The 13,527-nt window shown below is 38.5% G+C and overlaps 1 long non-coding RNA gene across 2 annotated transcripts in view; it reads right to left on the reverse strand.

Moving 5' to 3' along the window:
• The window catches only part of LOC138849056 (uncharacterized), a 108,865-nt gene that overhangs the window by 33,440 nt on the left and 61,898 nt on the right, over nt 1-13,527 (reverse strand). For both annotated transcript variants that reach the window (XR_011387435.1, XR_011387434.1), the window contains exons 3-6: nt 11,268-11,345; nt 8,692-8,923; nt 6,386-6,465; nt 1,502-1,638 (exon numbers count right to left, since the gene is read on the reverse strand). This is a non-coding gene — a long non-coding RNA (uncharacterized lncRNA). The remainder of the gene's footprint in view (nt 1-1,501; nt 1,639-6,385; nt 6,466-8,691; nt 8,924-11,267; nt 11,346-13,527) is intronic.

A 13,527-nucleotide genomic window follows, 5' to 3' on the forward strand; every position in this document is an offset into this window, starting at 1 on the left:
AAATACGTGTTTATCTCATTAAGTCTTTCAAAACGACTTCTGCAATGATGATATATTATTTTTAATTCCATGGGGAAAAATACAACTGTAACTATAGTTACCAAGTATATCAGGATACCTGCTTTCCACATTAGCGTCCAGACTAAGTGATTATTTAAGGAACTTGCCATGTGAACATACTTAGGGACAGAAGCTTAGAAAAAGAACTTAAGTGGACCTGCCACAAACATTCAATGTGCAACATTTCTTCTTTTTTTCACAAAATATTTTATAGTTTGAAAGCATATTTTAGAAATATCCTCCCTTATGTTGTCTAGGACAAAACGTGTAGATTATCTTTATCCTAGTAAATATCTTTGCAAAAATTTAAATCTACCCACATTTTTCCCATAGTGTGTTTCTCATGAACCTTAGAGGATTTCAAAAATATTTTGTACCAAACTAAACGTATGTTTTAACTGCATTTCCACAGAGTTTTTGAAGTGCCATTGTATTTATTTTTGAGGCTTCCTATGCCCAGGAAGCTATTTTCATAAATGGCCTTGACTTGCTTAAGATTTTCAGCTGGAAGGAAGAAAATCCCATTGCCTAAGCAGAGAGATAGTAGAACATCTAGCTCACTTGTCTCCAGAAAATATACCCTTTACTTCTTGGAACTATTCAATTCCTGGGTGCTAAGTCACTTTTTGACAAAAGTATGTATTAAGTATATAACCGAGGCCCCACTATAGCCTACATAATTTATTTCACTTATTGGTATTCAATGTATTTGACTTATTCACAGTGCATAAGAACACAGGATGATGAGGGGGTGACTGATATAGGAAATAAATGCTGCTTGGGGTATCTGCATCCCATATTAGAGTGCTTAAGTTTGAGTACTGGCTCTGCTCCTGATTCCACTTTCCTGCTGGTGTATACCTTGAAAGGCAGCAGATGATGGCTCAAGTATTGGGGTTTCTACCACCCACATGGAAAAAACAGGTTAAGTTTCTGACTCCTGGCATTAGCCTGGTGCATCCCCAGCTATTTTGGGCACTTGGAGAATGAATAAATAGAAGGAAAATTCTCTCTCTCTCTCTCTCTCTCTCTTCTCTTCACCTCCTCAAATAAAATAAAATTAAAAACATAATCTTTAACCAGGATCTAAAATCAGGTATCTTAATGTGAATATGGGATGCTCCATTTACTAGCATGCCCACGTTATATAATTTCTCCAAAACTCTGTCTCCCTATCTTTAAAACAGAAAAAATAGCACTATCTTCCTCATAGTTCAGTTTGAGGATTAAAGGAGATAATTCAAATATAGCACAAGTATATAAATAACAAGCACTCAATAAATGCTATATATTATCGTTGGTGATGTTACATATGCACAACATAGCATTGAGAAGTTAAAATTAGGTTAAAAAAGATAGTCACAAGATTTTTTAAAATTATATATATATGTGTGTGTGTGTGTGTGTGTGTGTGTATAATGCAATTGTTAGTCTCCCTTACCTTGGTAGCTGCCTTGCTATGCTGCATTTGGTTGTCTCTCTTCCTCTTCTATGCCATCCCATTAGCATCCTTTGGAGCTCCTGTGGGCTTCCCTGGCTTCAGAGAACAGTGTTCTGGATGCAGCACTGATGCCACAACTTCAACAAGAAAGCATGTTTAGTTAACTCTGATTACTTAACTATCCCCAGTACCAACTCACAAGGATACAGAAATATCCCAGAAAGAAGCATAAACTAAAGCCACTAGAATACTGAAGAGAAATGAAAATCACATGGTAAATGAAAGTATGGCCACACTCCATAGAAAAAGAGTTCATCTTTGTTCACAGATCACCCCAGTTTCTCCCTTGCGTCCCTGCCATGACAGCTGTCTTTCTTCCTTCTCCTTGAAGAGGGTCTCTGATTTTACACTCTCACAGAGCCAGAGTCCACTGCCCTGTAGAGAAACATCACCCCTCAATCCCGCAGAGATTATCACTTCTGAAAATCCATCTAATTTATCTTATTGAAATAATCCATAGAACATAAGGTACTATAACACACTTTTCCCAAAGATTTAATTATTCACTTTGGACTTGCACCTAGAAGAAGCGCTAGTAGTTATGCCCTTGGACAGCAGAGCAGTGCAGGTTGGGTTTTACCTCTCCAAGACTTGGTGTCTTTCAAGATTTCTCTGCCAGTGTTAGGAGAAGATAATCTTTCCCATTCTTCCAAGACAACCAGCAAGGAAAAAAATTTTTTTAAAGATGTATTTATTTATTTGGAAGGCAGAGTTACAGAGAAGCAGAGGTAGAGAGAGCGAGAGAGAGGTCCTCCATCCACTGGTTTACTCCCCAATTGGCTGCAATGGCTGGGGCTGCGCCGATCGGAAGCCAGGAGCCAGGAGCTTCTTCCAGGTCTCCCACGCAGGTGCAGGGGTCCAAGGACTTGGGCCATCCTCCACTGCTTTCCCAGGGTACAGCAGAGAGCTGGATCGGAAGTGGAGCTGCCAGGACTCGAATTGGCACCCATAGGGGATGCTGGCACTGCAGGCGGTGGCTTTACCTGCTACTCCACAGCACCAGCCCCTGAAAAATTTTTAAACACATACACACACACTCTTTCTTTCTTTCTTTCTTTCTTTCTTTCTTTCTTTCTTTCTTTCTTTCTATCTTTCTTTCTTTCTGTTTTTAAGCTTTTTATTCAGTGAGAGAAATCCGCAGGAGAGTGAGGGCCTTATTTACGGGAGAAAGAGAAGTCTAGAGGCTAAGCTGGCTCCATACCAGGCAGGGAGCAGGCCAGGAGCAAGCCACGTGGAGCAAGAACGCAGGCAGGAAGGCAGAGAGCAGGTGGCCCAAAGGCGCAGAGCAACAAAGGCAACAAAGGTCAATAGGGGCAATAAGCCCCACACACATTTCTTAAGAACAAATGAAAAATCAGAGCCAATGTAATATTGAAAAAAGTGTTTTCCTTCCCCTTGTCCAAAAAAAAAAAAAAAAAGCACAAAATCCATCACCCACAAAGATGACAGCCCATTACACTATAATATGCAGCAACATCAGTTCCTTTTGGTTCCTCAATTTGGGACACCCTACAATCCTAACCACAGATGCTCTTTCTGGTGGGCTATCAACTCCCTACTGCAACTGTCACCTCTACCTTAGCCACAGTGGTTCAGGGGATCCAAGGTACTGTGCCTAAGGCTACTTTTGCTCCTATAACAAGAGCCAATGTGGGTGAATGCAGAAAGACTCTTGATTTTGAGGCCAAATCATTGTATTATTACATTAAATATAATGAATTTCAGTTGATTCCATCAGATTTTTCTAGATGTAAATAATAGCACTGCAAATTATGATAATTCAGGCACTACAAATATTGATGTCAATAGAGAAATATAAGTTCAAATATCAAACCCACTTGTCTTTTGAAAGCAGTTATTATTTTAATAGAAATAGAATGTAGGTATTTAAACCACCAAAAAATAATAGTGAAATAAGTTTATTCAGTCAAGAAAAGGCTAGGACATGAAAAGAAGAATATGGTCAAGAAGTCTAATGAAAAGTAACTTTAGTTTCTGGGCTAGACAGAGCAACTGCACAAACCCAGTATCCACTCATGAAGAAAACAATTATAAATCTGAACAAAATATTGGTAACTGTTTTCAGTTAGTAAACAATCAGTGAGGAATTGTGATGCTCCAGAGAAGGAAAACACACAAGGTAAGTGAGCTTTGTTATTGTCCCAAGTTTCTGCCTGGATGTGCTTTTCTGCTTTGGCCCAAGGAAGTGGACTTCAGAACAAGGGATGGAGTTAAGTACAAGACTGGCATTCCAAATTGCAGAGGGGCTGGATTTTAGGGGAAAGCTACAAGACTTTTCCTGATAGAAGACAGGCAGAAATCTCTAAGAGACTGAACATAGATATTGGGGTTGCCTGCATATGCACAAGATGAACAGTTTGTATATCATCTACTGCAGAGCTAAGAACAAAATAATAGTGCCAAAGATTACATAGGGCTGGAATATATTGGGATTCTGGCACCACTAGATTGAAAATACCTCTCAGAGAACCTCAGGCCTTCTGCTGAGACCCCACAAAAGACCCATGCCTTAGAATAATGGTCATGGGGTCAGTGTTGTGGCACAGTGGGTAAAGCTGCTACTTGCAACAGCAGTATCCCATATGTGTGCCAGTTTGAGTCCCAGCTGCTCCACTTATGATCCAGCTTCCTGCTAATGTGCCTTGGAAAGCTGCAGAAGATGGCCTAAGTGCTTGGGCCCCTGAACCCACTTGGGAGACCTGGAAGAAGCTCCTAGCTCCTGGCTTTGGTCTGGCCCAGCTCCTGCCATTGCAGCCATCTGGGGAATGAACAAGATGATGGAAGATCTCTTCTCTCTCTCTCTCTCTCTCTCTCTCTCTCTCTTTATATATATATATATATATATATATATATATATATATACAACTCTGCCTTTAAAGTAAAACAAATAAAGCTTTAAAAAAAAAGTTCACCATAGCTACAAAAAAATGGCAGAGCTATGGCAAAATCTGAACCAAAATCTTTTGGACATCAAACCTGTTTTCCACAAACACTCTATTTGCATTGCCTAATGGGACTAAGCTGTAAGTGAAAAAGGAGATCCCACAAGTGAGGACTGGCTAGGTTCCAAGACAGACACTTGCTGTAAGTACTACAGAATCATTTGGAAATCAACATTAACCAATTTAAGTCAAAATAGGGAGGGGATTAAGGATGTTGATTAGTGTTATGATTATGAATCATAATAGTAAAGTTTAGAAGACACATGAGCAGTTGCATGTAATGCTCACCACTAAGCAGGGAAATCCTTTAGGGTAGATAAGCCATTGAATTTGACAGGTACAGGCAAAAATATCCATTAAAGATTACAATTATATCTCAAGATATCAGCATATAACTGTAACACAAATTTGTTTCTTTTTCTTCATGTGTAGATTGGCTGGTGTTTTGGTAATCTACACTGGATTCAGTTAGATGTGGTGGTCCTCTATTTTGGCATTTTATTATTTAAACTTTTGATCAATGTGTAATATCACAATATTTTAAAACATGTACATAGCATAAACCAACAAAGCAGATAACAATCCTTCCCATTTTCTTTTTTTTTCCTTCATTTTCCTTTATTTATTTGATAGGCAGAGTTACAAAGAGAGACAGAGGGAGGGGGAGAAGGAAAGGGGATATAAATATATTACATATATATATATATATGTCCCCTTTCCTTCTCATTATATTATATATAATATATATATTATACATATATTGTGGAATGAGAAGGCCGTGCCAAGATGGCACTGGTAAGCGAGCATCAGTTACACAGGAAATGGCAGTGGAACCCACCTGGAAAAGGAACCTGCCTAGCAACAGGCAGTGATTGGTTACAGCATAAACTGCCCCTTGACCGGATTGGCTGCCTTGGCTATATAAGCTGTTACACCAACTGAAATAAACGAGTCTGCGAGCTGCTTGCCTCTAGCCCACTCTCACCCAACTCCTAGTGTCTGTGTCAAGATTCCACGCCTTTTGCCCCTACCACGCTTATCCTCAGAATGAATTCTCAGCAACAGAGAGAGAGAGAGAGAGAGAGAGAGAGAGAGAAAATCTTCCATCCACAAGTGGTCACAAAGGTCAGATGTGGGTCAACCCAATGCTAGGATCAAGGAACTTCTTCCAGGTCTCCCATGTAGGTGCAAGGACCCAAGGACTTGGGACATCTTTTGCAGCTATCCCAAGCACATTAACAGGAAGCTGGATGGGAAGTAGAGCAGCCAGGACTTTAGCTGGTGCCAATATGGGATACTGGTGCTATTGTTCCCTTTGCTATGCAGAAACTTCTTACTTTGATATAATCCCACTAATATGTTTTTTTGTTGCCTATGCTTTTGGAACCCTATCCTGTTGAATTGATCCCTTAATCATTACACAGTGCCATTCTTTGTCTCTTTTAACAGCTTTTTGTGTTAAAGTCTATTTTGTCTGATACTAGGATGGCTATACCAGCTCTTTTTGATTTCTGTTAGCATGGGATATCTTTTTCCATCCTTTCACTTTCAGTCTACGTGCATCTTTGTTGGTGAGATTGTTTCTTGTATGCAGTAGGTAGATGGATTTTGTTTGTTAATCCAGTCAGCCAGTTTATATCTTTTAACAACAAACAAAAATATCATATATTGTAATCAAGTGAGATTTGTCCCAGAATTTCAGGAGTGGTTTAGCATTCACAAATTAAGAAGCATAATATATCACATCAAATGGAAAAAAAAATCACATGATCATTTCAATAGATGTAGAAAAAGCATTTGATAAAATTCAACACAGATTATTGACAAAAACTTTGAACAACATAGGATAAAAGGAACTTACCACAATAAAAGCTGCCCATGACAAACCCACAGCCAACCTCACACTGAATGGGGAAAAGTTGAAAGCATTTCTTCTAAGATCTGGAATACGACAAGTATTTCTATTGTTATTGCTCAATATAATACTGAAAGTTCTTTTAAGATTTATGTATTTATTTGAGAGGTAGAGTTACAGACAGTGAGAGGGAGAGACAGAGAGACAGGTCTTCCATCTGCTGGTTCCCTCCCCCAGGAGGGAACCTCAATGGCCAGAGCTGCGCTGATCCAAAGCCAGGAGCCAGGAGCAAGGAGCTTCTTCTGGGTCTCCCATGCAGGTTCAGGGGCCACAGACTTGGACCACCTTCTGCTGCTATTCTAGGCCATAGCAGAGAGCTGGATAGGAAGTAGAGCAGCCAGGACTTGAACTGTTGCCCATATGGGATATTGGCACAACAGACGGTGGCTTTATCCGCTATGCCACATTATTGAGCCCCCAGTACTCAAAGTTTTAAGCATAACAGTTAGACAGGAGAAAGAAAGGCATAGAAATAGGAAATGAGAAAATAAAAGTATTCCTATTTGCAGATGACATGATTCTATGTATTCAGAAACCTAAGGACTCTTCCAGAGTGTATTTGAATTGATAAACTCAGTAAACTTGCCAGTATTTTGTTGATAGAATTATAACATCTTTTCTCATTAGGGAGATTGATCTATAGTTTCTTTTTTGTTGTTTCCCCATCTCATTTTGAAATTAAGTTAATGTTACCTTCATAGACTGTGTTTGAAAAGAGTTCCCTCCCTTTCAATTCTTTGGAATACTCCAAGAAAAACTAATGTCAGCACTTCCCTAAAAGTTTCATAGAATTCAGCAGTGAAGACATCTGGACTTGGGCTTTTCTTTGTTGGGACAACTTTTGATTATCCCATCTCATTAGTTGTTATTGGTACATTTAGCTTTCTAATGTTTTCATGATTGAACCTCAGTGTGCTGCTTTCCCAGGCCTTTAGAAGTGAGCTGGATTGGAAGTTGAGCAGCTGGGACATGAATCAGTATCCATACAGGATGCCAGCATTGCAGGTAAGCAGATTTACTCCCAATGTCACATCACCAAACCTGTTTATTTTTAATATATTGCCGGGGCCAGTGATGTGGCAGAGCTGGTGGGGCTGCTGACTGCAGTGCTGGCATCCCATATGGGCATTGGTTCAAGACCTGGCTGCTCCACTTATGATCCAGTTCTCTGATATGGCTTGGGAAAGCAGTGGAGGATGGCCAAAGTCTTTGAGTCCCCTGCACCTACATGGGAGACTTGGAGGAAGCTCCTTGTTCCTGGCTTTGGATTGGCTCAGCTCTTGCTGTTGCAGCCATTTGGGGAGTGAACCAGTGGATGAAAGACCTCTCTTTCTCTCTCTCTCTCTCCCCACCTCTCTCCCACTCCTTCTCTCTCTGTGTAACTTTGATTTTCAAATAAATTAATAAATCTTTAAAAATATATCTATATATATTTTCTGCTTTTTCTAGTGGGTCTTATACTTTAATACGTTTTAATTCTGGGAAGCATCATTCTTTGTTTCTGCTTGTAGGACTCCCTTGCACATCTTTAGTAAGGTCAGTCTGTTGGTAATGAATCTTTCAGTTTTTACTTGTCTCAGAAAGTCTTTATTTCTTCTCCATTTATGAAAAATATTTTTTCTGAATAAAGTATTCTTTGTTGGCTTTTTTCCATTTCAGCACATTGACTATGTCATTCCATCCCCTCTTGATCTGTAAGATTTCTTTTGAGAAATCTTGTATTAATCTAATGAGGGGTACCTTAAAAATGACTTGGCACTTTTCTGTTGCACAATTTAGAATTCTCTCTGCCTTGTAGTTTGTAGAGCTTAGCTATAGTGTGCCATAGTGAGGATCTTGTCTAGTTGCATCTACTTGGGGCCCCTTGGGCCTCTTGTGCTTGGATGTGCCTACCTTTTACAGAGTGGAGTATAGTCAACTATTATGCCTTTGAATAGGTTTTTTATGCCTTTATTCCTCTACCTCAGGGATTTCCCAAATTCCAACATTAGTTCATTTAATTATGTCCCAAAAGTTTCAGAGCTTGTCTTTCCTCTTTTTCTTCCTTTTCTTTTCTGGTCTGATTGGGATATATTTCCAACTACTTGTCTTCAATCTTTCTTCTGTTTGATTTAATCTGCTGTTGACCTACAACCATATTTTTATTTGGATTATTGAGCTCTGCATTCCTAAAAATTCTGTTTGGTTCTTTTCAAATATCTCTTTGCTGATTTTTCATTCAGTTCATGCATGGATTTCATAGTTTCACTTACCCATTTATCTGCATTCCCTTGTAACTCTTGGAGTATCTGTATAACCACTCTTTTGAAGTCTTTATCAAGAATTTTGTTAGTCTTCCTTTCTTTGAAATCTGATATTTAAGCCTCATTGTGTTCCGTTGGGGCATGATGTTATTTCATGTGGTCATACTCCTTGTGTCTCTATGCTGATATTAGTGCATCTGGAGGATCAGTTGTATCTATCACTTTTAAAGGGTGGCTTTTACTGTGAAAGACAGTATGGAAAGAGATCAGAAACCTAATCTAATATATACCTATCATATGACTCAACTATCCCACTCATGAGAATTTACCCAAAGAAAATGAAATCAGCATGTGAAAGAGTTATCTGTACCCCATGTTTATTACAGCTCATTTTACAATATCTAAGATATAAAATCAACACAGATGTCCACCAACTGAAGATTGGATAAAGAAATTTTGAGATATGTACATCATGGAATATTACAGAGTGGTAAAAAATGAAATCCTGTCATTTGCAACAAGATAGATGCAATTGGAAAATATTATACTTAGTGAAATAAGCCAGTCCCTAAAAGACAAATACTATACGTTCTCCCTGATTTGTGGTAAGTAATAGAGTACCTAAAAGGTAATCTATATAGAAGTGATATTAACACTTTGAGATGTGATGATTTTGATCAGTCCTTGTGTCTATTGTTGAGGAAAAGTTTTTTTCATACTATTTGTTGAACTCTTCACTTAGTGAAGGGTTAGTCTTATTTGTATAAAGTTAATTGAAAATAGATCTCTGTAAAAAATAAGAATGAGAATAGGAGAGAGAAGAGAAAGAAGGGTGGGAGTATAGGCAAGAGCGAGGGTAGAGTCACTATGTTCCTAAATTTGTATATATTAAATACATGAAATTTGTAGACCTTAAATAAAAGGTTTCTAGGTTTAAAGAAAAAGTGACTTTCATGGGTTGAAGGCTTTTTCTTGAAGTTGTATCTTCAGGTGTCATTTTGGTGAGCTATTTTGGCTTTAGTTCCCGTTGGATGCTAAAGTAAAATCTCCCTACATCTTCCACTGTTATCAATGGCATCAGTGGCAGGGGTGTGTGTGTGTAGCAGGGGGAGGGGAGTTCCTCTCAGTCCCAGCAGAGGTGTATGGCCCTGGTGGCAGTGGCTAGGTCATGGCAATGACAGACTGTAGTGCACAATGGTTGTGCTGTGCATGACTATCCACACCCATCCAAATATGGAGAACGTTCAGGAAAGACTCCATGATGGGTTCAGGCTGTGGTCTTGGGGGAAGGGCTCTGCTGTGCTGAATCACTGTCCTGTGTAACTGAACTCTGCTTGGGCTAAAGTGATAGGATCTCTGTTACTCCTGGGTCTAGCTGGGTTTATGAGGCAGGAATCTTTTTAGATAATCTGTTAGAGTGTTTGTTGGGTCCCATGAATGGGGACATTTGGGGGCTTCTGTTCCCTAGGTCAGCATAGGTTCCAACAGCAACTCTTTTCTTGAATTGGCATCACACTGTTGCAGTCTGTGCTCTGTGGATTGAAGGCGGGGGAGATGGCGTGGGCTCCTTCTCTGAAGCTACTGGGTGTACTCCAGTAGTCCCCCTTGCTGGAGTCCAAGCCTATGATAACTGTGGATTCTTTCTGTAGCTAACACTGCTAATGTCCATTGTCTCTAGATATGGGGTCTACTGAGGCTCTTCCTGTTTACACTTTGCTTGCGACAGGACTCTCTCCAAGCTGCAGGTCCAGAGTTGCAGTTGCCATTGCAATTTTTTCCTCTCTTTTATGCTGCCATCTCAGGTCTCTGTGTTCTGTGGGGCTCCTGTGTCTACCTTACTGAGCTTTATTTTCCCTTGGGCATTGCACTTACTTCAAAATGCAGTTATTTACTTAATAATCTTGTTTTTCTCTGAAGAAGAGGGTATGAATGAATGGCATCTCTTTGCAGCCATCTTGGAGCTCTCCTAGATGTAACTCTAATACTGAATTTTTTCCCAAGTCTCACTCACATGTGTCTCATTCACCTAATAACAGGAGCCATCCAGCATGTTCTCATGGCAACAGATAGCAGTGCAAGAAGGCAAGCTTCACCATGAGAGCACATATCAAGGCTTTGTTCACATCACATACACTAACATTATATTAGCCATGAAGGTCACACACACAAGTCCAATGTCAAGGACTGGAAATGTACCCAATATGTAGCCATGGGAAGGGTATTAATGCATGGCATTATTCCAGAGTAATAAAAAATTGTAGAAAATAATGCCAGCTGCCACTAATGGAAAGGAAAATTTTTCAAAATTTAGCTTACAAGCACAACTTAACTTCATTGAGAGGATAAAAGAATAGTATATTAGGATCCAACAGCTGGAGGAAAAATTTCCTTTTAGTTCTACTATTTTTTTTACTAGAATAGGTGTAGAAGACCAGATAGCTTGCACCAGATAGAATATATATTTGCAAAAAATACAAATGTAATTGATTCAAAAAATGTATTTTGATACTATAACTCTACCTTTAAAACTCAAACTTTAAAACTTTATGTAACATTGACATCAAAACAAAGTTGGAAAAGATTACCTGTGAGCAGTCTTCAGTGGTTGGAAGCACTTGGCAGCTATTGGCTTCTTTCTGCTTGTTTTGTTCTGCCTGCTTTTTCTGGGGGAGCAGAGCAGAAGAGGAACATTACATGGTACCCAGAGATACAGGGACCTTTCTAAACAAAACAAAAGTGTTAAGACTGACACTTAACCCAAGAATTAGACTAGCTTTGGATTAAACAAGTTCTGAAATGGTATTTTCCAAGTGGTTAGCTCAGTTCAAATTAAGTACAGGTGAACTATCTTTGAAACTTATCGTCGTCCAACAGAAATTATATGCAAGCCCAGAGGCTACTGGCTGAAGAAACTAATGAGAATGTTCTTAAATTGGCAAAATAACACAAAGTGCATAGCAATCAAGTCCAAGTACAATGTTGTAAGTGAAGTGTTCCAATAGGTTTCTTTCAATTTTAGAAGCCCTTTGTTTTCAAGAATCATTTCTTAGTAACTCATGTGTCAATCAGATATCAATTTTATATTTCTATAGCTAATAAATAAAATTTTATAAAATTCTATAGCTAAAAATTTTATAAAATTCTATAGCTAAAAACAAATTTTATATTTCTATAGCTAATAAATGTTATATAAAATTGATATCTGTGATATAAATATTATAGTTAATTTGTGACTCGTCTTATTTGTGTGGGTCAGTCATGATGGATTGCTGGAGCAAGAAAGCAGAGAGACTAATACTGATGAGCCATGGTTTTGTCACATGTAAAATAGGGGATGATATCAAGGCTTCAATTATGAAAGATCCTGAAAGAAAATTTGATTATTTAGAGTAACACTTTAAAAGGGAGCTACAAACTACATGAAAACCATAGTTTTATTACATTTACTTTATTAGCTCATTCATCAAAAATTTAACAAATTATTTTTAGTGATATATGTATGTGATAATTCTGTTCTGGGGGCAATGAATTCAGTAGTGAATGAAACTAAAAATTTCTTTCCCCTCAGAATTTGAACACAACTAACTAATATAACAAGACCTGAAAGACTGAGTTGAGTTTCCAGATTAAAGGTTTTTTAGATTAACTCATCTTTTTCATTTTTTTTAGGGGCATTGACTTTATTCTCTATTGGATTGGCTAGACTGTTTATTAAAGAAAATTACATTTGGTTTATTCAAAGCAAGCAAATATCAATACACACTTTTCAACATGTACAATACATTTGAAAAATTTTACACATTGCATATTTATTTTAAAGTAATAATTGAACTCAGAAAAGCATAGTAGAATGATGGTTATCAGAGACTAGGAGTGGGGAGGTTGGGGAGACGATAGTCACAGGACAAAAAATGACAATTGAACAAGAGGAATGATTTCAAGAGATCTACTGGACATTATAGTCACTATAGTAAATAATAATATGCTGCATTTTTAATATTACTTATTTGAAAGTCAGAGTTACACGGGTGGGGTGAGAGAAAGAGAGAGAGAGAGACAAAGATAGATCAATCTTCCATCCTTTGGTTCACTTCCCAAGTGGCTACAGTGGCCAGGTCTGGGGCAGGCAGAAACTAGGAGCCAGAGGCTTCATACAAGTCTCCTATGTGGGTTGCAGGGGCCCAAACACTTGGGCCATCCTCCACTACTTTTCCCAGCCATTAGCAGGGTGCTGGATCAGGAGTGGAGCAGGCAGGACATGAACGGGTATCCATATGAGATTCTGGCATTGCAGGTGGCGGCTTTACTTGCTATGCCATAATGCCAGCCCATAATATACTGTATTCATGAAAATTGCTGAGAGTACATTTTATCAACACACTCACACAAAAAAATCATAATGTTGTAAGGTAATGCATATGTTTAATTGCTTGATTTAGCCATTTACAGTGTATACATAGATCAAAATGTTTTACATCACAAATATGCCTGATTTTCACTTGTCAGTTAAAAATCAACTTAATAAATCAACAACAGGGGTCACTGTGCACTTGCTCCCCATGTAGGACCTCTGTCCTTAATGTGTAGTATGATGAAAATTAACAGTAAAACTAGTCTTCAAACAGTACTTCATACTTTGTATGTCTGTGTGGGTGCAAACTGTTAAAATCTTTACTTAGTATAGAGTCTTCTGTATATAAAGATAATTAAAAATGAATCTTAATGAAGAATGGGATGGGAGAGGGAGTAGGAGGTGGGATGGTTGGGGGGTAGGAGGGTAGGTATGGGTGGAAGAACCGCTATAATGCAAAAGTTGTACTTTTGAAATTTATATTTATTAAATAA

This window comes from Oryctolagus cuniculus, chromosome 3 (assembly GCF_964237555.1).
Source record: "Oryctolagus cuniculus chromosome 3, mOryCun1.1, whole genome shotgun sequence".
In the NCBI taxonomy this organism is placed as follows: domain Eukaryota; kingdom Metazoa; phylum Chordata; class Mammalia; order Lagomorpha; family Leporidae; genus Oryctolagus; species Oryctolagus cuniculus.